A 25,535-nucleotide genomic window follows, 5' to 3' on the forward strand; every position below is an offset into this window, starting at 1 on the left:
TGTTGGCTGTGTGCATTTGAACTAAGGGTATATTGGTTAGAATCCTGAAGAGAAAATTAAGAGAACTGGGCTGAAGTCCCAGTCTCACGTTTAAATGTATGTGTCTTTGGGGCAGCCACTCCATGCCGGGACTGGGGGTCCCCTTCTGTAGGGCAATGTTCGAATTTCCTTGCTGCTCCGGTTCTGCAGCTCCAAAGCTCCACTGGCCCTTTTCTTCTCCCCTGCGCTCCCCTCCCCTCCCTCTCCATCTCTGTGTTTTCTCTCACTAGAGTGTGGTTCTGAGGTTCGGGTCCTGAGAGGCACCACTGAGCTGGAGCATTTAGAGGGCAGGGTGGTCATAGCATCGAGGCAATCAAAAGACAAAAGTAAAGGATTCTTTAACTTGGAAAATCATTTACAAAGGGACAAATCTCCAGGATCACGTGTATCTTGTTGTTCACACTCTTTCGCCTTTGCCATCAGCGCAAGCTGGGATTTTAGCCTTGGCTCTGCCACAAACAGGTGTGGCCGTAGAGCCGGTGCTGACCACTGAGATGTGGGAATGAATTCTGAATGCCGCCTGGAGGCTTCAGCCCTCAGCTTCCCTCAGTCCCTGTCCACATCCTCACTCCTCCATGTGCATTGGCTGAGGCAGAGGACCTGGGGGTGGGCTCCAAAGGATGGAAAAGAGCCCGGGTCCCTGAGTGGCCACATGCAGCACAAGCCATGAGACTACTGAGGCAAGTCTTTTCTCTCTTTCTTTCTCTCTCTCTCTTTCTCTCTTTCTCTCTTTCTTTCTTTCTTTCTTTCTTTCTTTCTTTCTTTCCTTCTTTCTCTCTCTCCCCCTTCCTTCCTTCCTTCCCTCCCACCCCTCTCTCTTTCTTTCTTCTTTCATTCACTTATTTACTCATTTACATGACATGGGCCAACATTACCCTTCATCAAAATACTTTTAGTAACTCTGTGGGGGAAGGATCCTCAGGCAAATGGTTATGACCCTCACTTGTTATGAGTTTTTTTCCGTTTAGTTTTCATTTTTGTCCATTAAAAAATGTAATGTAGAGCAGGAGAACAGGCATTTGGAGCTGGTAACTGCTTTTTCACTCTACCCGGGTGATGGTCCTTGTGTGTGGTGACAGCTGTCACAGCAGTGTCCAGTGAGACAGGCCCTTCTTCACTTCCTCTGTCCTGCATCTGACACCCGTGTCCTCCTGTGATCAGCCTGCAGTGAGAGCTCACCATCTTCGAGCTGCCTCTGGAAGCTCCCTCGAGTACTTCTCCCTCCCTGGGAGAAATGGGCTCAGTGTTCTCAGGGTGACTGGGATTAGTATGGCAAAGGCTCCCTCGGTGTCAGTTGGCCCCAGAGGGTTCAGCAGCATGGGCCTGTCCTTCTCTGGATGCCAGGCTGACTCTCAAACCAACAGGCCAAGTTTGCTGTCCCTAGACACGGCCAGGGCTAAAGGACTCGGCCCCATGGGTATCAACATTGCCAGGGTTAATTGTGACCTTTGAAGCTCAGGAACCCTGGCTTCTTTGGAGCCAACACAGCTCATAGCATCCTGCTAGGCAAGTAATAGACCCTCCCTAACCGTAGCCAGCCATTCAGCATCCCCTTCGCATTCACTCATTGATAGGGGAGACCCTTGCATCTGTTGGCCTGATGTGTGTAGTGGGCACTACCATTCCTCTGCTCTGCCCATCTTTAGGCATCTGTCTTCTCTGCAGGAAGTTCCTCACTTGGGAGACTCGGAAGGATGCTACATAATCATCCCCAGACTCTCCTACAACTGAACCATGGGTGAGCATAAAGTCGATATTATCATCACATTCATCTGCTGCAGGTTTTCAGTGGAGTTAATGACCCAAAGAAACGGGGAAAAAAAGAAGCATTTTTTTTATTTTTTGGTGGCAGTTGTGGTAGAATCCAGACTAAGACTGTCCCTATGCACCAGGGTGGTGAGCAGGTGTGGGTTCCTCGGTCAGGGTCAGTGGCCCTGGCAGTGTAGACCACAGTGGGTAGCAGTCAGCAGCAACAATAGCAGTTTCCTAGTGGACTGCTTCTGCAGAATCATTTTAGGTCTCATCCTTTGCTCTTTAGACTTGCACCTGGTCATTCATTGTCCTCAGAAGTCTGTGAGTTCACAGCACCCTTTTACATTGAATTCTCTTTTTACTTAAATCCACCTGAACAATGATTCTCAACTGGATGGCTTTTGCCCCTTGGGGAGAACTAGCAATGTGTGAAGACGATTTTGTTGTCACTGTGGGCAGGAGGGGCTGACATGGTGAACAGAGACCAGGGACGCCACCAGCATTCTGCAAAGCTCAGGACTGCAAAGAATTCTACAGCCCAGCAGGTCACTGATTGTACTGAAGCTGAGAAACCTGAACTAGAGAGAGCATGTGTGATTCAGAACTAAGAACCTCTCTGAAACAAGTGATATTATTCTCCGTATTTTGTAATGAAGAAAGATATTGAACTAAGTTAAATAAAATGTTTCTAAATGAATATTGAAGCTAGCCTGGTTAAAAAGAAAAGAGATTCATAGTAATCTATACTTTCCCAATCTTTTTAAAGAAAAACCATCAGTGACTTGTTTTAAAGTGAGGGAATTGTAGTAGTGACTTTTGTCGTTACTGAGACAAAATACCCAATACTCAAAGTTAAAGGAAGAAAGATTTATTTGGGTTATAGTTCATAGAGGTTTCAGTTCTTAGTCGGCTGGCTCCAAGGCAGGGTGGCATAGCAGAGAAGCATCGCAGAGGAGAAACAGTCCATGGCAAGCAGGCAGGTGAAAATAAGCAAGAGACCTTAGCAGCTTCTTTCTACCCATTTTGTATTCTATCTAGGGGACGGAAATTAGGGCAGTGCCAAACCAATCAGTGGACTGATTTAGTAATCACACACTTAATCCCAGTAGCACACAGGCTAGATCCAGCCACCTCTGAAAAAGTCCACCTATGACTGCATGAGGCTGCAGGGGCATCTAGACACAAACCATAACAAGAATTATCACTGTCTTTTCTCCTTTATTCAAAAGTTTCAATGCAGTTATTAATTTACAACTTTCTCATAATAGTAGTTTTATCTACAGTGGAACCAGTTGTAACAGGGAACAATGAGACCAGGAGAACAACTAAGTCCCTGACAACTAAGTCCACACATACACACAGTGTGCATCTGTTGTGGGGACTTGGCCTTCTCGGTGTTGGCTTAATGTTGGATGCTGAAGCTCCGGTCCCAGGGACAGCCAGCCAGGCAGAGGAGGTGAATTCGAATCAAGCTGCAAGCACGAACACAGGCTTCGGCCTGAGAGGACAGCCTGGAAGACCCACCCGTGCTTGTCTCAGTGGCCTGAGCACAGAGCTACACATGCGGAGTCAGGAACTGAAGCAAGATCCAAGGGAAAGGGGCAGTTGGGAGCCAAGCCTGCCTTCCTTGAGAGGCGAGCAACCAGTCGGTGGCAACACACAGGCACAGCAATGCGGCAGCACAGCCGAGAGTCTCACCGGAGGATCTCTCCTCACTTGTGCTCCAGAAACGTAAGAAATGGGAATTTGGGGAGAGAAAGTCGCGATAACCAATGCGACACATTATAAAGCCACCACACATCAACTTGTGGATTGGGTCCAAAACACCATCAGTTGCCTGCAGAATAGCTCCTCTCAAGCTGAAGCCCAGAGAACTAACTAGGAGCTGTGTTCTCTGCACACCTAGCGTCCACCAGGAGGGCTCCCACAGGCCAGGTTCTCATTCAGAAAGGGAGATACACAGGGGAACTCACCAGTCCATGGCAGAGCTACAGTGGGTCAGCCTAGGTTGGTAACCTTGCATGGGACTAAAGACGTAGGACCAATTCCCCATGGCGCTGGGCTTTCCCTGCTGGGCCTTGTTTCCTCTCTAAATAACCTGTTTTATTCCAGAGAGGCAGCCATGGGTTCTGGTTTGTAGCTTTCTCAGGTGTTCTCATAGCCTCTTCATTCCCTCTGTATCTTTTCTTTCAGTGCAAGCTGGTGTTATTTCTACTGATTCATTTTTCTTACAAACTTTGCGACTCCCTTGGGAATGTTACTGGAGTTCACCTCCCTAGACAGAGCCACCCCATGAGTCTCTTTAAGGTAACATCTTCTTTTCTTTAAGTTTCTGCTGAGACTACTGTGGAACAACAGGCAGATTCTCGGAAGCCCTGTGTTTTACCTAGTGGGGTTACCTCTGATCTTTCTGAGGTCTTAAGCACACTGAAGGAAAGGGTACAGAAAGCATCCTGTGAGGAACCCACTCAGAGTTTGGAGGATCATAAAGGTCTATCCTCAGACAGAAACAGATTATGTTGTCTCAGGTTGCTACCACACATAGCTTGAGCAGCTTAATTAGCTCTGCTCCTGCCAAAATCAAGAGGTTTCTCAAGTGGAAAGGAGAAAATGCCTTCCTTGTTAGCACCTACCTCTCTCTGATGAGTGTTGTTGTATTCGCATGTCCAGGCATAGCTGCAAGCCTATTGAAATTCTAAAAATGAATAATGCATGATGTAGTGCTGTGTCCCAGAATTTGTTTTATTATCTAAATTTTGCATACTTTAATATGCCTCCCAAGAAGGTGTCTCATTTATCAAGTATCACAAGAAAATGAAAGAAAAACAAAAATTACAGAGAGAAGATGATTTTGCCAAATTATTTTAATGCTTTGGTACATGAATTTGAATTAATAAGTGAATCTATTTCAGTGTAAATTATATTTAGAGAAAAATCTGTTTCTCCCTGTCCAACTAAATAAATATTGGACATTAGTGTAAAATAGCTCCAGATTATTAGCTACTGAGAGTGCCTACATGGCTTGGTGTGAACTTCTTTAAAAATCTAATAAGTAAGCAGCAAAACAATGGAAAAGGTGTTATGAACTTGGTCCTATACATTATGAGTTGTAAATCTGGCCTAGGTTAGATAGGGACAAGGACACCACTCAAAATGTCACCTTCGGGAACTTTTTGCTGAGGACTAAATGTGTGTGTCTGGGCAATATTCATGACCCTGAAATTCTGACCTCTCTTTCGGTGGTTGTATTAAGAGGTGAGGCTTTTGGTAGATACTGAGGCAAGACCCTTCAGGATGGCATTAGTGCCCTTGTAAACTGGTACAAACACTATGGAAATCAGTGTGGAGATTCCTCAAAAAACAAAAACTAGAAACTATTCCATCCAGCTGTTCCCCTACTAGGTAGCTTCATGAAAGAATAAAAGGTATTTACAGTGATCCATGGATGCCTACATTTACAGCAGCACAATTTATAATAGCTAACTCTTGGAGGTGGTCTATCTGTCCATCAAGAGATGAATGGATAAAGAAAGCACGATGCTTACACACGGTGGAGCACATCTCTCTATAAAGGATACACTTGAGTCAATTGCAGGGAAATGGATGCACTTTGAGACCATAATGTTCAGTGGAATAAATGAGATACATGAGCTTAAATATTGCATGGCTTCTTGTGTTAGTTACTTTTTCTCTCATTGCTGAAACAAAATACCTGACACCCAAAGTTAGAGGGGAAAGCTTTACTTGGCTCACAGTTCATAGAGGTTTCAACCTATAATGATCTGGCTCCAAGGCAGAGTGGCACATGGTAGAAGGGAGTTGCAGAGGAGAAACAGTTCATGGTGCCCACTTGGTAGCAAAAGCAACAAGGAACCTTAACAGCATCTTTTTGCCCCTTTTATCCCATCCAGACCACGGGGATCAGGGCGGGGCCAAACCAATCACTCAAGTGTAATGGTTTAGTCATCACACACCCTTAATCCCAGCATCACACATTCCAGATTCAGCCACTTCTGAGAAAGACTGGAGAATAGCTCCTGAGGCTTTGGGGGGACATCTAGACACAGCCATAACATTCTGCCCCTTGCCCTCCTAAAGATTCATGCACATCCCTTTACCCAAAAAAGGCATTCAGTCCGTCTCCGAGAGTCCCCAAAGTCCTAACAGTTTCAGCACTGCTGGAAAGTCCAAGTCCCAAGTCTCCTCTGAGATTTAAGGCAAACTCTTAGCTGCAAGACCCTGTACAAATGAAAAGAAAGTTAAACACTTCCAACATTCAATGGCACAAGACAGACATTTCCATTCCAAAAGTTGCAAATAGGGGGATACAGGGCTGGGGATTTAGCTCAGTGGTTCCGGTGCTTGCCTCGAAAGCACAAGGTCCTGAGTTCCATCCCTGCTACCAAAAAACCCCACAAAAACCAAAAAACAAATAGGAGGATACAAAGGAATGGGACCAAAGCAAGTCCAAAATTCATCAGGGAAAACATTAAACCCCACAGTTCCATTCCAGCATCCCCGACACTTTGTAGAAAGTTGTGAACTCCAAAGGGCTTGGGTGACTCTGCCCTTATGGCTCTGCCAGGGGTGGAAGCTCCCATGGCTTCTCTCTTGGGCCGGTTCTGCTTCCTCCTTGCAGCTTTCCTCAGACGATCCACTCTTCTGGGTTCTGAAAACTTCTGGGGTCTCCACTGCACCTTCAACTTCACACTCACAGCTTCACACTCGGCCCCCTCTGGGACACACTGCCTTCCCTCCCAGGCCTTTTAAAAAAAATCTGGTTGGACGCCTTCCCGACCCCACCACTCTTGCATTCTGCATGCACCTGAAACCAGCACCACGTGGATGACGCCAAGGTCTGCCGCCAGCGGGAGCAGTAGCCAGGCTTCCTTCTCTCTGGCTGTAGGGGTCGAGTTCCTGTGAACCACATCCTGAGGAACAGCTTTCCTAGGCCAATGCTATTCTGGACCATGGTGCTCTAGGGCTTTCTTCTCAAAGCAAAGTCTTTCACTTTTGCAATTTTGAGGCTGCAGAGGGTGGAGTCCCTGCTGCTTCCTGTGATGCTCTCAGGCCATCTTTTCTCCTGTTCCTTCTCAGCAATCAAGATCTCTGTTCTATCTTTGCAGGCAGCAACTTTATTGGAACTTCCTTTCTGATCCAACTCAAAACATTTTAAATCATTCTGCTGGGCTCTTTGCTCTTGATTCTCAACATAAATCTGGCTAAAAAACCCCAACAGTAGCCATACCATGGGCTCAGCATTAGACTGCCTTCAGATTTCTTCTACAAGATTAATTAGTCCATCACCCTTAATCTCCTTCTCAGGCAAAGTCTCTGGACACTAGTAAAATGCAGACAAACTTTCTGCCAGGGCATAACACACATTGCCTGGAGTCCAACAGCCAATGCAGTCCTTCTTCCCAGCAGAAACCTCCTGAGCCTGGTCTTTACCAGCTTTCTGGTCTTCAGAGCTGCCACGGAATCTCCCATGCAGAACAGCAAGCTTCTCTAGAACAGTTCTCCTTGTTCAGCCAGCATCTCTGGATCTTTCCTAACTCTTCCCCTCCCCACAAGCCAGTTGCAAAGGCTTTTGAGCCACATGGCCAGGTAATGTCACAGCAATGACCCCACTTCTCTGATACTTCACGTTAGTTACTTTTTCTCTCATTGCTGAGACAAAATACCCAACACCCAAAGTTACAGGGGAAAGGTTTATTTAGCTCACTGTTTGTAGAGATTTCAGTCCATAATTGGCTGGCTCCAAGGCAGAGTAGCACATGGCAGAGGGGCAACAGTTCATGGCACCCACTCGGTAGCAAAAGCAACAAGGTACCTTAACAGCATCTTTCTGCCCCTTTTGTCCCAACCAGACTACCAGGATCAGGGTGGTAACAAACCAGTCACTCACGTGCAGTGGTTTAGTCATCACACGCCCTTAACCCTAGCATCACACATTCCAGATTCAGAAAGGTCTGAGAAAGACAGCATGAGGCTTTGGGAGGGGGGACATCTAGACATAAGCCATAACACTTCTCTTGTACGAGAAACTCAAAATATAAATAAATTAAAGGGCAAAGTAGGAAACAAGAAGATAGATTTTTTGCAAATCAGGAGATGGAGGTGAGGATGGGAAGGGGATGATAAGAGGATGAAGCCGTGATGTGTGTGCGTGCGACTCCCCGTGATGAATGGGATCTTTATGTCCTGCAAACATGCACTGTTTTTTTAGAAAAAGACACAGACACAGGAGGGTTTGTATCTCCTCTCCTGCTCTCCACTTTGTAAGGACACAGAGAGCGGCTGTCTGCAAACAGGCAGGGTGTTTTCCGCAGATACCACAGTGCCCAGGGATGGGGTTCTCAGCCTTTGGAACTACAAGAAGTCAGAAGGAAATCTCTCCCTTGTGTTACTCTCTCATAGCAACTCACAGACCAGGGCAGCATTTCCTCTTCCTCTAGATACATAGAAGGGTTTTGTGGGTTTTCCCCAAGAAAATAGCAGAAGTTTTCAAATGAAATTATTTGCCCACCTATTTTGTCTTTCTATTAAAGTACTTTAGGGCCGGGGATTTAGCTCAGTGGTTTCTCCACTGGCTGCACAAGTGCAAGGACCAGAGTTCGATCCCTGGTACCAAATAAATAAATAAATAAATAAATAAAATAAAGTACTTTAAGATTTGTTATTTACATACCTGTGATGTACATGATTTTCCTAACCAATTGTGAATTTTACCGTGGAGAAAAAAATGAGTTTATTTATGTATGAATATGTTTAAAAACGAACTGAGGATCTGGTAGCTGCCACACTTTGCACTAACTGCTGAGCACCCGCGAATGAAGAAGGGCACCCACAGAACGTGCTACGTGGTGGAAACCACTTCAGTGCAATATGTTTATTTATTTATTTTTGGTACCGGGGATTGAACTCGGGTCCTTGCACTTGTGAAAATGCAGCCCAGTCTCTTTGTTTTTTGTTTGTTTGGGGGTTTTTTTGGTACCAGAGATCAAACTCGAGACCTTGTGCTTGCAAGGCAGGCACCGGAACCACTGAGTTAAATCCCCGGCCTCTTCAGTGCAATATGAATTTGTTACCAGGTTGTTACCAGGTTGGAACGCAAGAAAAAATCCATCTGGTTTAAGCACTCAGTTCAGAAATATGCTAAGGGAAGCTGGTCCCCACTTCACACCCTGTGATCATTAGTATGTCTAAAAATCCAGGTCATCCATATTAAGTTACTTTAAAGACCATATTGAATAAATAATTGGATAACACACTGGGTGACTAATAGCTTTTTGCTTACTTTGGGATAAGCCCTGTGTGATTCCGAGAAATCTCTTAATTATGTAACAAAAGGTGCCTGCCTGATCCAACTTCAAAACCCCTTAAAGTCATAGCAAGAGTTAGTTTGGTCCTTCAGTCTAGGGGACTCATTCCCCTTGCTCCTGGGAAAGGTGACACCATTCGAGGGAAGGGTCCGAGAGGGAACCCTGGTGGAGCAGGGTGCTCCTCCCCTGAAGCCAGCTGTGCCTGCCTTGGTCGGTGCTCAAGTCCTTCCCAACAGGCTCACTGTAAGTTTCAGCTCCAAGGTGCTCAGTGTAGGGCTGTGGAAAGAATGAGGGAATCACTTACCATGGCCCAGTCTCCAGAGCTCATGTCCAGTGTATTCCCAGGCCACAGCCGCCCGACTTATTCCGTCTGCCACTCAGCTCACTTTCCAGTGTGGAGGATGCCAGGGCTGTGATGGTCTCGTGGCTCCCCCAGCTCTGCGATGCTCTGCTCGGGCTCGGCCGCAGAAGGCAGGTTTATCTTGGAATGATGCCTCTCGGATCCCAGAGACCTGGTCCTACTGCAGGAGCTCCTTCCTTCCATGGGAATAGCCTGCTGGGGGAAGGCAGAAACCTCTCCCAAGTGCCATGGACTTGTTATTTTTTGTCAAATAGCTGATTCTTTTATAATTTTTGTTTATTTATTTTTTTGAGACAGGGTCTCACTATGTAGTTCAGGCTGTCTTTGAACTCACTATGTAGAGCAGGCTGGCCTGGAACTTTCAGCGATCCTCCTGTCTCAGCCTCCCTGTTGCTAGGGTTCCAGATGTGCACCACCACACCCAGCAAACAGTTGATTCTTATTCTCCACAGGGAACCTGTTCACCCACAGCTACAGCCAGTCAAATGTGCCTGAGCCTGCCCATCACCAAACTCTTTAGCAATCATAGTTAATAAGTATCTTGTTGGCTACTTTTTAACATAAGTTCTGAGAAATATATCTTTTTGCCTTTTGCTCTGTGAAGAAATGGTTCAAATATTCTTCTGCTTATAGCTTAAAGAAAACGATTATAAAAAGCATATTGGTTATCAATTTACATCATGACGAGAGGTGGGGACAATGAACTGGTACTCAGGTCCAGTGGAGTCCTTGTCACTGGCCCCAAAACAGATGCAATTTCACCTGTGGTGTCGGAGGAGAGCAGGCACAGTGGTCGGACTGGGTTTGCCAGCCACAAGAATAATCCACCAAGCTGACATCATCCCCGTGTCCTACAGAGGGCCAGGCAGGTGTCACCGTTACTTCCCCATCTTAATAAAGAATGTTACCCCGTCCCTCATGCTTACAGTGGGACCCGAGGTTCTTGTCCAAAGCAAGCCAAGTTCTGCTAGAAGCAAAGCCTTTAGAGATGGAGTGGCAGGGACTTGAACCCCTGCCTCAACATTTTGGGCAGTTGCAACCTGTCCAAACCCTGTCTTCTCATTTTAATGTGAAGGCAAACACAATTTGCACAAAAGTAGCCCATGGGGCCACCAACCTCTTCTCCCCACCCCCGCTCTTGGTCACTGATGGCCTCGCCCGACATGGACTCTCAGTGCCCTCTCCTCTGCCTTCCTCTTATGCAGCCGGGCACTCATTTGTCCTCATCACAGCCCAGCTGGCCGGGGTGATGGGTGGAAGGTGAGGAGTGGTGTGTGTGGGCTGAGGTCCCGTGAGAAGGGTTTCCACTACATGGAAGGGTTTGGCCCTCCCGCCTTCTTGCTGCTGGAAATGCACAGGGACGACAGAAGTCCAGCTGAGGACCGGAGAGTGCAGGAAGAAGGTAGCAAGACGCTGGTCCCTTCCTTCTCGGAGTGCACGTACAAAGGCGCTGGGCAAGAGGAGGCCGTGACTCTTGGACGGAAGAGCTGTTGTCACCCTTCATGAGAAATTAGTTTTCCTTCTATCAGCGTCAAGCTCATTTTTTTTATAAACTAATAATCTGGTTTCGCTATGCTAAGAATGTCTGGTTTCGCTACCTTGAGTGAATTACCTTTGAGAATGATCGCAGTCTGGAAATATCACCGAGTTCAACCCTAAACATTTGACACAGCTGCTCCTTGGACCCTGTTCTCTCTTAGTCTATGTCCCTGTGATGAGTAACCTGCTACAATCAGAGGCTGCCCAATGCAGGTAATCAGCAACCTCTTAAAAATAAGCATTGCAGACTGACTGATGAATAGGCACTCTCTATTTCTGCATTAAAGTCTCCGCTTTCAACACAAGCTCACACTGACACTGAAATCAGAGGTTTCCATTAGCTGACTTTTCTCTCTCTACAAGTGAGAACCGAGCCGGGAGACAGCTGGAACGAATCTTGTGTGGCATTGGCCTAGAGGGTCTGGAGGAAACGCCTGTCGCACAGTTCCCTGGCTAGGCCCCCGGGCTGCACACTGTGGCCTCAGAGGCACACATGGCAGAGCCACTTGGGGCAGCTGCCAAGTGCACACATGGCAGGAATGAGCCCCCTCCACAGCCTCTCTTGGCTCTGTGACTGCAGCCCTTTTAAGGCTCACAGCAGAGACAGCGAATTCCACACTAATCCACTTTTTAAGAACAGAAAAGATGTTTGATATTGGGCAATAAGCTCTGGTGACTCAAAAATAGGTCCCAGACATTGCTTTCTGCCTAGGTTGGTGACCAAAAACATACCGAGTATGGTGTCCAAGGAGGAAACCTACAAGCCGGGTCCAGACAGTTTACAGGCTCAGTTCTGTGGCTGCCTAAGCGCTGTGTTCACTGGAAACTGAGTCTGGATTTGCTCCCAAAATGTTTGTTTCGAATGAAAAACATTTGGACAGCCATATACTTCCTTCACCTCCTCTGTTGTCTGCTTCCAATAACACCATGAAGAGTGCCTCAATTAGGCAGAGACACCTGGCATGTTTTAATCAAGAAAATGCTATCTGTTCATGCTTACAATTTTGAAAAAGTATGTGGAAATAGAAAGTAAAAAATATTATGTCCCTGATCTCATAGTCCAACTCCCTAGAGTTTATTGCTTTTAAAATTTTCTTGAGAAATTGTCCAGAAAGCTTCCATGAAAGACAAACACCATACATGTGTTGAATTGTGTCTACCCGAAAGATACGTCATAGTTCTACCTCCTAGTAACTTAGGGTGTAACTCTATTTGGAAACAGGATCTTTACAGAGATAATACAGTTAGAATGAGCTCATTGGGGTGGACCCGTGACCAATGTGACCAGGGGCCTTATACAAGGGGCAATTTGTTTTTTTATTTGCATTTGTTTTTATTTCGGTGTTAGCTAAGGATGGTTTGGGTAACTAAATATGAGTTACTGATGGATGCCTAAAAAAATGAGCAAATATGTTCTCTTTTAAAATCATACATATTTTCTAACAAGACCCATCTGAGTAGTAACACTATTGGTAGGTGTCCTAGTAGAAGTAATTGCTAAACTGGTAGAAAGACAATTTCTCTTCAAACGACTGATCTGAACCTACACCTGTTAAAAGGGCAATTTGGACATAGAAACAGACACACACAGGAGAACACTGCGGGATAATGAAGGTGGCCAGAGAGCAACCTCTACTCACCACAGAAGGCCAGCAGAGAACACAGAGCAGTTTCTTCCTCCACCTTCAGAAAGAAGCACTATTGATTTGCAATTTCCAGTCTCAGGGATATGAAGACAAAGAATTGCTTGCAGTAACCTGTTGACTGTCCCGATGTGGAATCCCCAGCAACAAACACACATGTAGGTGTTGACATTGATATATAGATGCAGTTACATTCCCCATGTTCTCTCCTCTCCATTTCAGCTCCTCGTGAATCACTACTCCTTCTGGTCCCTCCTTGCATCTGACAGGTTTTGGTCACCTCTGCCTGACCTATTTTTCCCAGGACAATCATAGTTGAGACTTCACCAGTGCTGTTATCTAAAGACTCTTCCATATGTGGTGTTAGTGAATACCCCTCTGGCTCTGAATGTATGGTCACTATTTCACAGGTTTTCAGAAACAGGTGGACGTCTCTTAGCTGCCGAGCTCTGGGCAAGGTTTATGGGGGTGCAGAGATGAATAAACAAGGGTGTACTTCAGCAGCACTCAGCTGAAAGCCAAAGATCCCAGGAAAAGAGAATGTCAGGATGGGACCCGATCCTCACGATCGGGAGCCTGGGGCCAGCTCCTCTTCAAATGACAGATGACCTCAAGAAGAGCAGGAAGATGTAGGTATCAGCCCGTCAGAATTGGACAGAATATTCCATGAAGACCCTGAGGTCCTGGGCAGGGGATTTAGCTCAGTGGTTTCCCTGCCTGCTGCGCAAGCACAAGGACACGAGTTCGATCCCTGGTACCAAAAAAAAAAAAGACCCTGAGGTCCCTTTTTCTGTAACTCCATATGCAACCAGCAGATTTTTCCATTTTAATCAGGTTTCCCATAGAGACTTTTCCTGGAGAGGCCGCCGGATGGATGGTGGAGTATAATAGATCCTCTAACAGCTGTCACCCCAAGCTAAGCCCAGTGTCTGGTTTATAAAGTGTGCTCATTAAATATTTGTTGAATTGACTAAATATTTTACATCATCAACAAATATCGTGGCATGCCTGTTAGTCAGAAATTGGGCTAAACATTTTTTGTGGCCTAAAAGTTCATATTTCTCAAAATAAATTAGCACTTTGACACTTAAATTTATTCTTCGCTGATTTATGATTCAGGGGAATATGGCATAAGACCTTCCTATCTTGACACTCCACATAAAGCCTAGTTCTTAGGTGTGCAGCCCAAGGCTTGGAGACTTGTCTCAGTCTTCAGGCATTGGAAAAGCCCTACTGAAGTCTTTCAGACCCTTTCGTTTATTCTTCACTCAGTTATTTCTTCAAATCTTTTTTCATTTAATTTTTCTTTTCCTTCTTTTCATCAGGTAAAGACCACTTGTGCCTAGGATACACCTCAAGGCATGCTTGGTACTGATCAAAGGTGGGAAGATCCCGCAATCCTTGTTTTGCAAACACTGATGCAGAGTAGCATCTTTAAAAAGATCGCTGGAAGCTACACCCTGCTGGCTGTTTTGAGATAATAGATGACCGAAAGGCCTTTTTCTCTTTACCAAGCCTATTGCCATGTTGACAACAATCAATCCAGGAGCCAGGACTCTGGGTCCTAAGTGTATTCTTCCCTTTCTCCAAGCCAGCTTCCAGGCCTTGGCATCTAAGACTCAGAGCATAGGACAGATTCTGGAATTCATTCACCAGCAGAGAATTTAAAATGATATTCAGAGCCGGAAGTTATATTCATTACTATTTTTTCAATCATGAAGGGGAAGCAGTTTGGGCGTGTCTTTTGAAGCAAACACTATCACCATGTGTGCACAGTGTTTCCAGAATCTATTTCCAACTCTGGGACTCCTTTTATAATTATCGTCTGTCAGATATGCATGGAGGTGATGCAGTGCTCAACTGACCTCGCGGAGGGGCAGTGAGGGGTTCTCACCCCTGAAGACAGATGGGAGTCAGCCCCTGTGCCAGTACCCAGCATGGCTTTGTAGGAAGAGCTCCAGGTAAAATCCCTCCATCTAGCGCCTGCTATGGACCCAGTCTACAGATCCGGGTTAATTTCAGAGTTTCCAAATCTGGAGTGAGGTTCAGTGGAACCTTTAAAGAACTCAGCAGTCGGCAGATCACTGGTGATTCGTGAAGAGCTTCCATGTCACAGCACCTGCTATGGACCTCTACAGATCCGGGTTACTCAAACCAAATCTGGTGAGTTTGGAACCTTTAAAGAACTCAGCAGTTCAGAACTGCTCGTGCCTATTCCAACAGTTCTGAATGTACACACACCTGCAGACTAGCTTGGTTACTTCTCAAACCAATTCACTGGGATAAGTATTGTTTGTATAAATGATAAAATACAGATTCAGAAAGCTTACCAAGCTGCCTCAAGTTCTGAATGCTGTTACATACTGGGACCCCGTCTGACACTGTAAATACAGCTTCTCCTTTCCTCACAGCATTGCTTCTCCTCTCTTGTGCTTCCTTCACCAGTCAGTCTTCCTGCCTTTCTGCTTCCTTCTCCGTCTTCTTCCTTCTTTCTTCCAGTCACTCTCCTTCCAATCGTTTGTTTCAATACTGGGGATTGAACCCAGGGCCTTTGCACTGAGCTACATCCCTAACTACATCCATCTTTCTTTCTTTCTTTCTTTCTTTCTTTCTTTCTTTCTTTCTTTCTTTCTTTCTTTCTTTCTTTCTTTCTCTCTCTCTCTCTCTCTCTCTCTCTCTCTCTCTCTCTCTCTCTCTCTCTCTCAACAGGGTCTTGCTAAGTCATTAAGTTGCCCAAGCAGATCTTGGACTTGCTATCCTCCTGCCTCAGCCTCCCAGAGTGCTGGGATAATAGGTATGTACCACCATCGCTAGCTCCTTTCCTACTTTCTGTTTTTTGGTTTGCTTTTTTTGGTACCGGGGATCAAACTCAGGTCCTTGCGCTTGCGCAGCAGATGACGAAACCACTGAGCTAAATCCCCGGCCCCCCTTTCTTACTTTCTTGAACAGCCACTGTGGTATGTGTCAGGCCAACCTAGACTTGGAGATTCAGAGGTAAAGACACAGCCCTGGTGAAAAGCAGTGCTGGTAACCAAGGTGAGACCTTTTACTAAGAAAAGGTTTTGATGAACTTGGACCTTGGCAGACAGGAAACAGTGCAAGAAGCGCTCAGTGAAATCACATGTTCTGTTAAAGTGACCTAGAAAGTCTATTCAGAGACTGAAGGATGTCAGGAGCACGCACGACTCATGGGTGCCGGGGCCTCTGCAGGACTCGTGGGTACCGGGGCCTCTGCACGACTGGGCGGGGAGCTGTTGCTGTTGCTGAAATCATCCTGCAGTTCAGCCAGGTTTAATGCCGGACTGCGACTGTGGGGAAACATCCCTTTAGGAGGAGCATTAACCCTGTTCGTGGGTCCCACACAGTGGATGTCAGTTGACATCAGTCTTGCTGTCCCATTGACAGGGGTGCTGGCCCAGGGACCTTAGAAGCATGTTTTCCTCCATGGGTGAATGAGCTCTCTGGGAACATTAGGAGTGGCTTGACCAGAAGGGACATCCCCACCATCCGAGGTGTGGCTGGTCCCACCTGGGTGTGCTGGACAGAGGGAGCTGGGGAAGGGGCTGAGAGCGCCCTGAATACCTGCAATATCCGGAAGTGAGCCACGGGGATGGGGGGTGGGGCGTGGTGCTGGCACTGTGGCTCGCTCCTCTTGCAGGCTAGGCTTCTCCCTGCCCTCATGACGTGTGGTGGCTGCCCAGCAGCTGCATGGACACAGCCTCCTTCCTCCCGAGCCTTTGGTAGTTGGGGACCAGGTGGCAATGCCTTGGGATGCCTGGGCACTGAGGTCACCAGGGTGGCCACGCAGCTGGCACCTGGCCACAGGGACAGCTGCAGCAACTTGGGGAAAGTGTTTGGATTGGAGGAGGCCCTCGGGGAGTGGGAACCCAACCCGAGAGGCGACAGAATTTCTTGTGATGATAAAGGCAGGGGTGGGGTTAATAGAATTTAAATGTGGAAGCAGCTGGGTTTGTTAAAGACAAAGTGGACGCCCAGTGCTGATTGCATTCTCAGAATGCCCAGCGGAGCTCTTGTGTCATCTGCGTTCTGTGGATGAAGAAACCGAGGCTAAAGCAGATTAAATGATTTTCCCAAAGCCTCCTGGCTGCCAGGCAGGTGGCTACTAGTCTGGCCTGTAAGGTGTTTTTTTGTTTGTTTTGTTTGTTTTTGGTGCCGGAATTGAACCCAAGGCCTTTGTACCAAGCAGCAACCCCATCCCCCTGATTTTTGTTGTTGTTGTTGTTCCAATGTCTTTATTACTTTTTAAAAAATGAAATCCATAATAGTTAGAAATAAGCATTGCAATTTCTGATAAAATTTAATACCTAGGAGATAAAACAAGCAATTAACCATTACTTCTGTGCCATTATAAAGGCTCCTGATGGTGCTTCTACTCTAGCTTTTGCCACATTTTATATTAATAATTTTGACATGCAGAATTTGCTTTTCAGTTGACCTTTTCTTTCAGGTAAGCAAACATAGCCTAATACTTTGTACTTCCCTAGATCCTATCATAGTGCATAATAGCACTTTTTAAATATTTGCCCCAAAAAACCTAAAGATGTGAATGAATTTACACCCCCTATATATATATATGAAACATATGTATAACATATATATATGTTATATTCCACAATTCTCTCAACAGTTCTGCTGCAGGAGCACAAAGTACAATTTGAGATGGAAGGGAGTCATAGCTTTCTTTTGTATGGTGGAAAGATGGGTCTATGGGGTTTTTTGAGAGAGAGAGAGAAAGAGTCTTGCTAAGTCACTAAGTTGCTCAGACTGGGCTCAAACTTTCAACTCTCCTCCCTCAGCCTCCCAGAGTGCTGGAGTTACTGGAGTGCACCACCATGCCCACTTTGAAAGTGCTATTTTATTGCAAGCCATAGTGCCACTTCTCAAGACCAGAGCATGAATGGGATCGTACTGGAGCAGGAAGGCCCACTTTTACCTCAGGAGGCCGACCTGTCCCGCCAGGCCATCTGATAATCAGAGATGCACACATTTGGCCAGGAGAGCCTGCTCCTCCTGCACTCTGCAGCAGGGCAGAGAAGCACAAGCTGCTGGGATTGGTTAAGCATCCAGGGGCCTCCGGGTCAAGGTGGTCTAGGGGAGGCCAAGGCTGGGTGAAGGCTGCCTGTGTCCTAATGCCTCTTCTGGCAGGCGCAGCAGCAGGGGGCTCAGAGCGGCCTTGTTCAGGCTCAGAAAGTGCTGAGGCCCAGCCTCTTGTCCCCGGAGAGAAGTGGCTGCACCGCCCCGCACTGAGTGTCTGCCGAGCCAGGGGCAGCGCAGGGGGCGGGTGGGGATGCACGACCCGGTGGAGCAGTGCTGTCTGGTCACTGTGGACTGTGGTCAGGGTGTCCTGGGACCCATCCTTCAGCGAAAGCAGGAAACCTGGATGCTTTCTGCATGTGAATCCCCCATTCAATTTCTGTGATTAAACATCCAGTGGAAATGCTGTGGCTCAGTGACGTGCTTGTGACTGTGGAGGCCTCGAGGCTGGCCCCTGGCACGGTCTCGGGGTGTCTCGTCCGCACCCCGCTGTCCTGCACTCGCGGCTCTGGACACCGCAGCGGTGACTCTGAGGGGCCTCCTCCTTCCTGGCTCCATCGAGTCCTCTTCGCTCCCTGGGGTGGCCTCTCAGGGGACACAGACACAGCGGCTGGAGCTGCAGCTGGGGACAGACGCCTGAGCCCAGGGCCCGGGGACTGCGCTGGGCTGGGCTGGGCTGCTGGGGACTCTGTGGCGCCGGCCTCAGCCAGCTGCACCAAGTTTTAGGTGCTTCCTCAAGATCCCATTTCACCGCTTCCAGAAAACTCCTTAACCAAGGAAACCGGACGTGCTGGGAACCCTGAAAGCCAGGGAGGGTGGAGGATGAGGAGGCTGCCGTGGGACGCAAGTCTGTAGTAGCTGTGGCGGGGCCGGTGGGCAGCCAAGTCGGGCCAGTCAGGCTGTCTACCTGTGGGTCAGAAATCACATCCGTTCCTCCACGATGGCAGCCTGAAGGACAAAGTGACAGAGGCTCGGGACAGGAGGGTCTTCTTGTGGGAAGGGCCATCCCCAGAGGAATTCATCCATACACTTTTACAAGGCCCCGTGTGAGGTAGCTTCCGCTTCCTCTACTAGCTTCATTACACCTCTCTGGTCTCCCTGACCAGCTCTGTGGTCCAGCCATCCAGGACTTTTGTCCACACAGGACTGCAATTTGTACACCCCAGGGCCTTTGCACATGCTATTCTTGGCTCTGGTAACTGGTTAGCTCCTGTGTAGCCTTTTGCTCTCAGCCTACATGTCCCTTCTTCAGAGAGATGTAATGCTCTGAGTGATTAGAGGCTCCCATGTCCACTTCCCACCTTACACGTGCTTGTGGCGCTATGTTCTCTAATTCTTCATAACATGGCCCTAACACTGTTAGGGTTTTCTTCCTGTGTCTTCCCTTTGCCATAACCAGGGTTAAGAGCCCAGACTCTGGGCCACATTCCTTGGGCTCCAGTTCTACCTTTACATTTTATTACCTGTGGGGTTTTGAGCATCTTACTTATGTTCTCTAAATCTTAGTTGGTCACCTATGAAATGAAGACAATAATGACACCCACTTTAAAAGACTGTAAGTGGAATACATAGGTAAACTGCGTGTCGGAAGGCCTGCCCCATATATGCTCAGTAAATATTTGCTGGTACTATTATTATTATTATCTGATTTTGTTGAAGGGTCCTCAGTTTAAATTTTTGAGAGTAAGAATCTGATTTGTTCAGCTTGTCTTTCCACACCAGATCTTATTGCAGGCAGCTGGTCAGTACGTGAACTGCTAGCTGCAGAGAGGTGCGTGTGTGTGTGTGTGTGTGTGTGTGTGTGTGTGTGTGTTTACCCTAAAGTCAATAATGTTTACTAATTCTGCCGGTTTCTTCTGGGCCACAGGGCAGAGATGTGCACAGACTGCTAACCAGGATGAAAGTTTCAGCAGGAATGTTGATGGACGATAGAGAGAGAGAGGTCACATTAGTAGGCAAGTCACTGCGGAGCCCTAATCCAGAGAGACTGCTTCCTCCGGCCTCACTCAGGGAAGCCAGGGAGCCTGAGTGGTCCCCCACCTTCCTGCCTGCCCTGAACTGATGCTTTTGGAAGAACGGTTTTCTTGAGTTGCCAATTTAAATGACTTATATTCCTAGCATTTCTTTCTACTATTTAGGTTACAGAAAGAAGGCTCTGAGCTCATCATTTGAGGAAATAGTGGCACATCAAAAGGATCAACAAATGTCTCTCCTTAATATTTCATTTCAAAAGCTTAGGCATTCAGAGGGAATCAGAGAGGGTGTGTGTGCGTGCATGCATGCGTGCGTGTGTGTGTGTGTGTGTGTGTGTGTGTGCGTGCATGTGGCCTATACCAGAGATCTGGAAGAATCCAGATGAAGAAAGAGACACGGACAGCTCCAGGAGCCCTTGTGTGGCTCCATGTGGTGTGGTACAGAGCAAATTCCCAAGTGCTGTGGAAGTTGGCCAGGAGAAAGCCTGTGGTCAGAAATGGAGCTGGAATACTGCACTCCCGGGGACCAGTGACAGAAGACGAGGAGGAGACAGTTCAACAGATGCCCCAGAGGATATGGTAAACCCAATCTCTTGTCTCCACCTCGACCAGCATCAGCACTCCATAGACTACACACACACAGGAAGCAACTCCTCCCGAAAAAGGAGGTCACTGAATGGCCTGGGATTAAGCCCCCACTCACAGGCGAACATGCAAAAAAGTAAAGTTTAGAAAGTCAGACAAACACATTTCTTACACATCTGAACTCGAAGATGATCATGTGCATATGTTCCTACAGAGACTATTGAGGGAGGCTGTTCCGGCCTGGTCTGCCAAGGAGCATGCGCTCGGGGCTGTGGTAGTCACTCGAGCTGCTGGTCCCTCCAGGGGCAGCAGGGGTGAAAAGCGGCTGTGACTTATTAACATGACAGCAACTCCAGCAAAAGAAGACCCCAGGGACAGCAACTGTGTGCGTGACAGCCTGTGAGGGTTTGTAGGTTCCTTGGGGCCAGGGGCCCTGCGCCAGGAGGCGAGACATTTAGCTGGACCAAGTCTCAGCACGTGGGGTCGTGGCAGGTTCTCCGATGAATCCCATTAGGCTTTGCTTAGTGCTTTGGAGAAGCGTGAACAAAGACAAGGCACTGGGTAGGGGGTGTGGGCAAGCCTGGACGCCTGCCCACAAAGCACAGATCCAAAAGCATGGTCCCTGGCGAAGCACAGAGGAATTTAATTTGATCTTTGCTGCCTTCGTGAACTTAGGGTGGTGAAACTTGGGGCCTTCTCAGCAAGGCCAGATGACAGCCAAAGTCTTCTGGATGTGACTGCGCCACATTTTAAAAGGAACGCACATACAGTAGACAGTGATAAAAGAATGAAGCCGTGCTCTATGTAGAGTGGCTGAAAGGTCGTGGGATATTTACTCCCAAGAAAGGAGGGGACACAAGCCAGGTTTAAAGATTCACAAGCCTGTCACTCAGAAGAGGGGTTGCAATTATTCAGGAGAGCCCCGGGCCAGACCCAGGCTGAGCAGACAGGACTTACAGGAAGGCACTGTTAGTACACTACACGGAGCAGGAAGCTCAAGTAGAGTCAGAGTAGCCGGCCTGGGCAAGCAAGGGACTCATGCATAGGAATGTTGCAGAGATGGGTAAGGTGGTTCAGACCCACAGCAAGTTCCTTGATGGTTTTCTTCAGTTTCAAAACCTTGAAAAATGAAGATGGCATCTACTGTATAATTGTTGGGAAGGATTAAATTAAATAATTAGTCCATATATAGATTATAAATATACACACACAGTTGTGTGTGTGTGTGCGTGTGTGTGTGTGACACTGATATTTCTGGTCCCTCCTAACCTGAAGTTCCATAATTCCAAGCCTTTAGGAGAGAAAAGTTGAAAGATTTAGCTAGTCTTCCACAATCCTCAGATACTCCCCAATATTTTGAAACTGGCTTAAAAGCATTTGAAAGAGCTGCGGTTTCTTATGAGATTGTTTTGATGTGGTTTTCCCCCCAAATTCAGGTTCTAACTCATGGAAAACACTCCAGGCTCACTGAGACCGTCGCGCAAGACATTCATCCCATCAGTGTCACCGGGAACTGAAAAATGTCCCTTCTCTTGCTGTGCAGAATGAAGTATGAGGCAAGTATTGTCAAGAGGGGCAGAGACAACCAAGGGACCCCACCAGTCCCTGGCTCACAGGAGGTCACGGTGGTGTTCGTGGTCGGGCTCTTTGCAGATCAGGCCACGGGAGGGGAGCTTGGGACCTACAGGGCAGCATCGATCAAACTACAAACAGCGCCACTGTGCGCTACCACAGAGCCAAGCACGCTCCTGAGGGAAGACAATTATTTCCCAAGATAAAAGCTGACTACTGAAGCCACAGCAACTCACCGACTCAGTGGCAAAAGAGGAAGTTTGGAGACCCACTCCTTCGGTGCAGTAGTAGGTGAATAATTAGTTGATTGACTGGGCTTTGGCCAGCGCAGCCATTCCAGTGTTAAAACTGGAGTGAGGTAGCCAAGGGAATTCACATTGTAAGTCGTGGTTTCTGCTAAGCTTTCTTTCTGGTTTTCAGTCCTTGCCTGGGGTGACTGGGAGTGGGAGTTAAACAATCACATCATCTCTAAGGGGCACGGGTTGTCTGCTGGCCAGAACGACGAGTTTTATTTCACACTGGGGGGCCCTGTGTGGCATCATTAATAGCACCTCATAGGTTGGAGGTGACTTGCTTTGCAGAGCAAGAAACTGGATCCCGAGACCAACACCCGCAGAGGAGGCCTCTGGCAGTCTAGAAGCAACAGCTTCTGAGCTTTGTTTTTCTAGCTGCAACCAAGTTAGGGTGAGACAACCCTGGGCTTTGAAGGCAAAAAGAGGTCGCTCCTGTATTTACTCGATGTATTTTCATTGAGCTCCTTGTGTGGGGCAGCTTAGGCTTGGGGACTTAGTAACGAGGCGAAGGTTGCTTTCCTGTGGATGGTACAGTTTAGTCGGAGGATGGAGGTGGAGAAGCCAGGCAATAAACACACAAATGCTCTTCAGACCCTGGCCTTTGTCTTTTCTCCTTTATGGAGGGCAAGTTGTAATGATACTGCAGCAGAGAATCCACAAACTGTGGCTCCCACCTCCATTCCCTACCAGGCGGGGCCCTGGAAAGGACAGGGTGGGCTCCTTCTCCATTTTGGCTGATTCCTTTTTGGGGCCCAGTGGGGAGAGAGAATCTGAAAGCCTGCAGGGGTGGGGAGAAGGTTTCTCTGGTAGATGGAGGTGGGAACTGCGCGGCGATCCATGGTCAGAGAGGGCATTGAGAGGCGAAGGAGGTGGGAAACAGTTTGGGTCTGGGTTGTAAACACAGTTAGTCCTCCTCTTCTTAGTAGACTACTGTACAGTCATAATCAATTCCAGTTACTGTGACTTCTGAGCCTCTCTCTCTCTCTCTCTCTCCCCTTTCTTGTTGGGGCCTCAGCATGACTTTATAAAACTTAGCTTTGAATAAAGAATTTAAGCCATTATTTAAGGTACATTTTTGTACCTTAAAACTGATTCTCTAGACATCTTTAAAGACCTTTCTTCAGTGTTGGGAAGAAACAGCTGAAGATCTGAAAGCTTCGAAGTTCCACGGAGGTGAGTTCGAGTCCTGGCTCCTCACTTGCTTCCTGAATCTCCGGCGAAGGCCCCTGGGGCCTCATCCAGAGTGAGGTGCAAAGGACAATCGCAGTTGTGGAAATCAAACAGGGCACAAGGATCTTGAAAGGACTGGGCTTCACTGCTGTGAATCCCCACCAGAGGACTCATTAGGAGATTTTGAGGAAGATGTAATAATAGGACCAGTTGAAAAAGGAAAGTATAGGCAGGTACAGGCACGCCACGAAAGACAGACAGTGTGGTAATCGAGCTGCCAGCGTTGGGCCTGAGGCTGAGCGCAGAAGGTGAGTTTGTTTCCTGGGACTGGAAACAGGAGGTAAAGAGCCACCTGGGAGATGCTGAGAGCTCAGGCTGGGCTCAGCTCTGCCACCACCAAGACGGGAAGTGAGTCCGGCAGCTTCCACTCCCTGCTCTGTTCTTCCCTCCAGCTTTCTCGGGGTCCTCAGTTGGCCTCACCCAACTTGAGGCCCTTTGGTAAGGGGGTCTCCTAAGGTCACAGGCATGAGCTGTGGAACAGAGAGGAAAGGGTAGGGAGCGGATCTGCGGTAAAGCACGCACACCCGTAGTCCTGGCTGTTACCTCCCTTCCTTTCTGCTCAACAGCATGGACAGTCGAGGTGTCACAGGTCACCAAAGTACTGCCTTTTATGTAGGCTCCGTACCAGCGACACATCACAGACAGGGATCCCGAGGTAGAAGTGAGCGTCCGCCAATCTTTACATAAAGGAACAGCAGGAGCACGGCCGGAGGACTCGCTATGCTGGTCAAGACAAACACACGCTCTTGTTTCAGAAGTGGCTTTTCAAGTTTGCCTGTTGGCACGAGGCTGATGTTGGCAGAGGGGAGCATGTGAACAGGGTGTGTGCCAGGCAGACAGACCAGTCCCAGCTTGCTGGGTCAGCTCCTTCCCTCCCATGACCCCGGGCTAGCTGACAGAGCTGACGAGGGCCATTCTCTGAGGACCAGCTCCTTAGATCTCTCCAGAATTTGTTAATACGTTCAAGCCCATCTTTGGGAAAGAAAATGTGTTTTCATCACTTGGGCAGAGCTTTGACTCACTCTACCTGCTAAGCTCTTGACCTTGGATAACTAACTGTCCTTTTTGGCCTGAAAGGTGGCCTCCTCCTAAAAGATATATCCATGTCCTAACTGAGCTAAATCCCCAGCCCTGGAAAAGAGGTTTTTATAGATGTAATTAAGTTAAGTATAATGAAACAAAGAGATCAGCCTGGATTTTCTGGATTAATCTCAAGTCCAGTGACAAAGGTACTTCTAAGCAGTATGCAGAGGACAAACACAATAAGGAAAAGACCATGTGAAGATGGAGGCAGAGATTAATGTGGTGTGGCCACATGTGACAGAAAGGAGCAGCTATCACAAGCTAGAAAAGGCACAGAGCAAATTCTCCCCTAAGCCTGCATAGGGAGGGTGACCTCAGGTCTTCCGATTAGGAGATGATGAACTTCTATCATTGCAGACCACCGAGTGGGTGGTAACGACATTCTGCAGCCCTAGAAAACGATGCAGCTCCTCTGAAACCATCTTTACTGACACCGAAGCTAAGCTGCTAAGCTGCCTGCAGAGCTGTGGAAATAGTGCGGCTACTGAATACTTGAAAATCAGGCTGTCAGAAATAAGTCATGAATTTGTAAAGAAATGCAAATGTTAATGAATTTTATTTTACTGTTCCACATTGTTCACATATTTTAAAACCTCATATTGCACTTTCTAAGTTTATCTGATTTTATTTGTCAATCAGATATAGAAGAGAAAAGGAAATAATAGAGAGAAGAAACATCTTGGTACAGTTTTCAGAAGCTCCTGAGAAGGCATCTCACATCTCAGCAAGCTGGACTATTTAGTTAGGTACTTGTCACAGAAGGTCATTGTGTTGCAGGGGAGACAAGAGAAGAGGTTCGGAAGAAAGGAGCATGCATCCCGGACCCTAGTTCTGGCTTTGCCACTCACTGGTATTTGGCCCTGGAAAAAGTGGTTCATCAAGCACCCCAAGTCAAGGGTTTCTTGTGTCCAAATACTTGCCACACCAGCATTCCAGGATTGGCCAGGATATTAAATTATGTAAGATTCTTTAGAATAATAATAGTGTCATCCACTAAATCACAAAATGCTAGAGTGATGTGTCACTTAACGATGGGAACCTGCTCTGGAAAGGCCTCCTGGGCGATTTTGTTGTCATACAAAAGC

This window comes from Heterocephalus glaber, unplaced genomic scaffold (assembly GCF_053883595.1).
Source record: "Heterocephalus glaber isolate CG9 unplaced genomic scaffold, H.glaber_assembly_v1.0 deba00001556, whole genome shotgun sequence".
Taxonomy (NCBI): Eukaryota; Metazoa; Chordata; class Mammalia; order Rodentia; family Bathyergidae; genus Heterocephalus; species Heterocephalus glaber.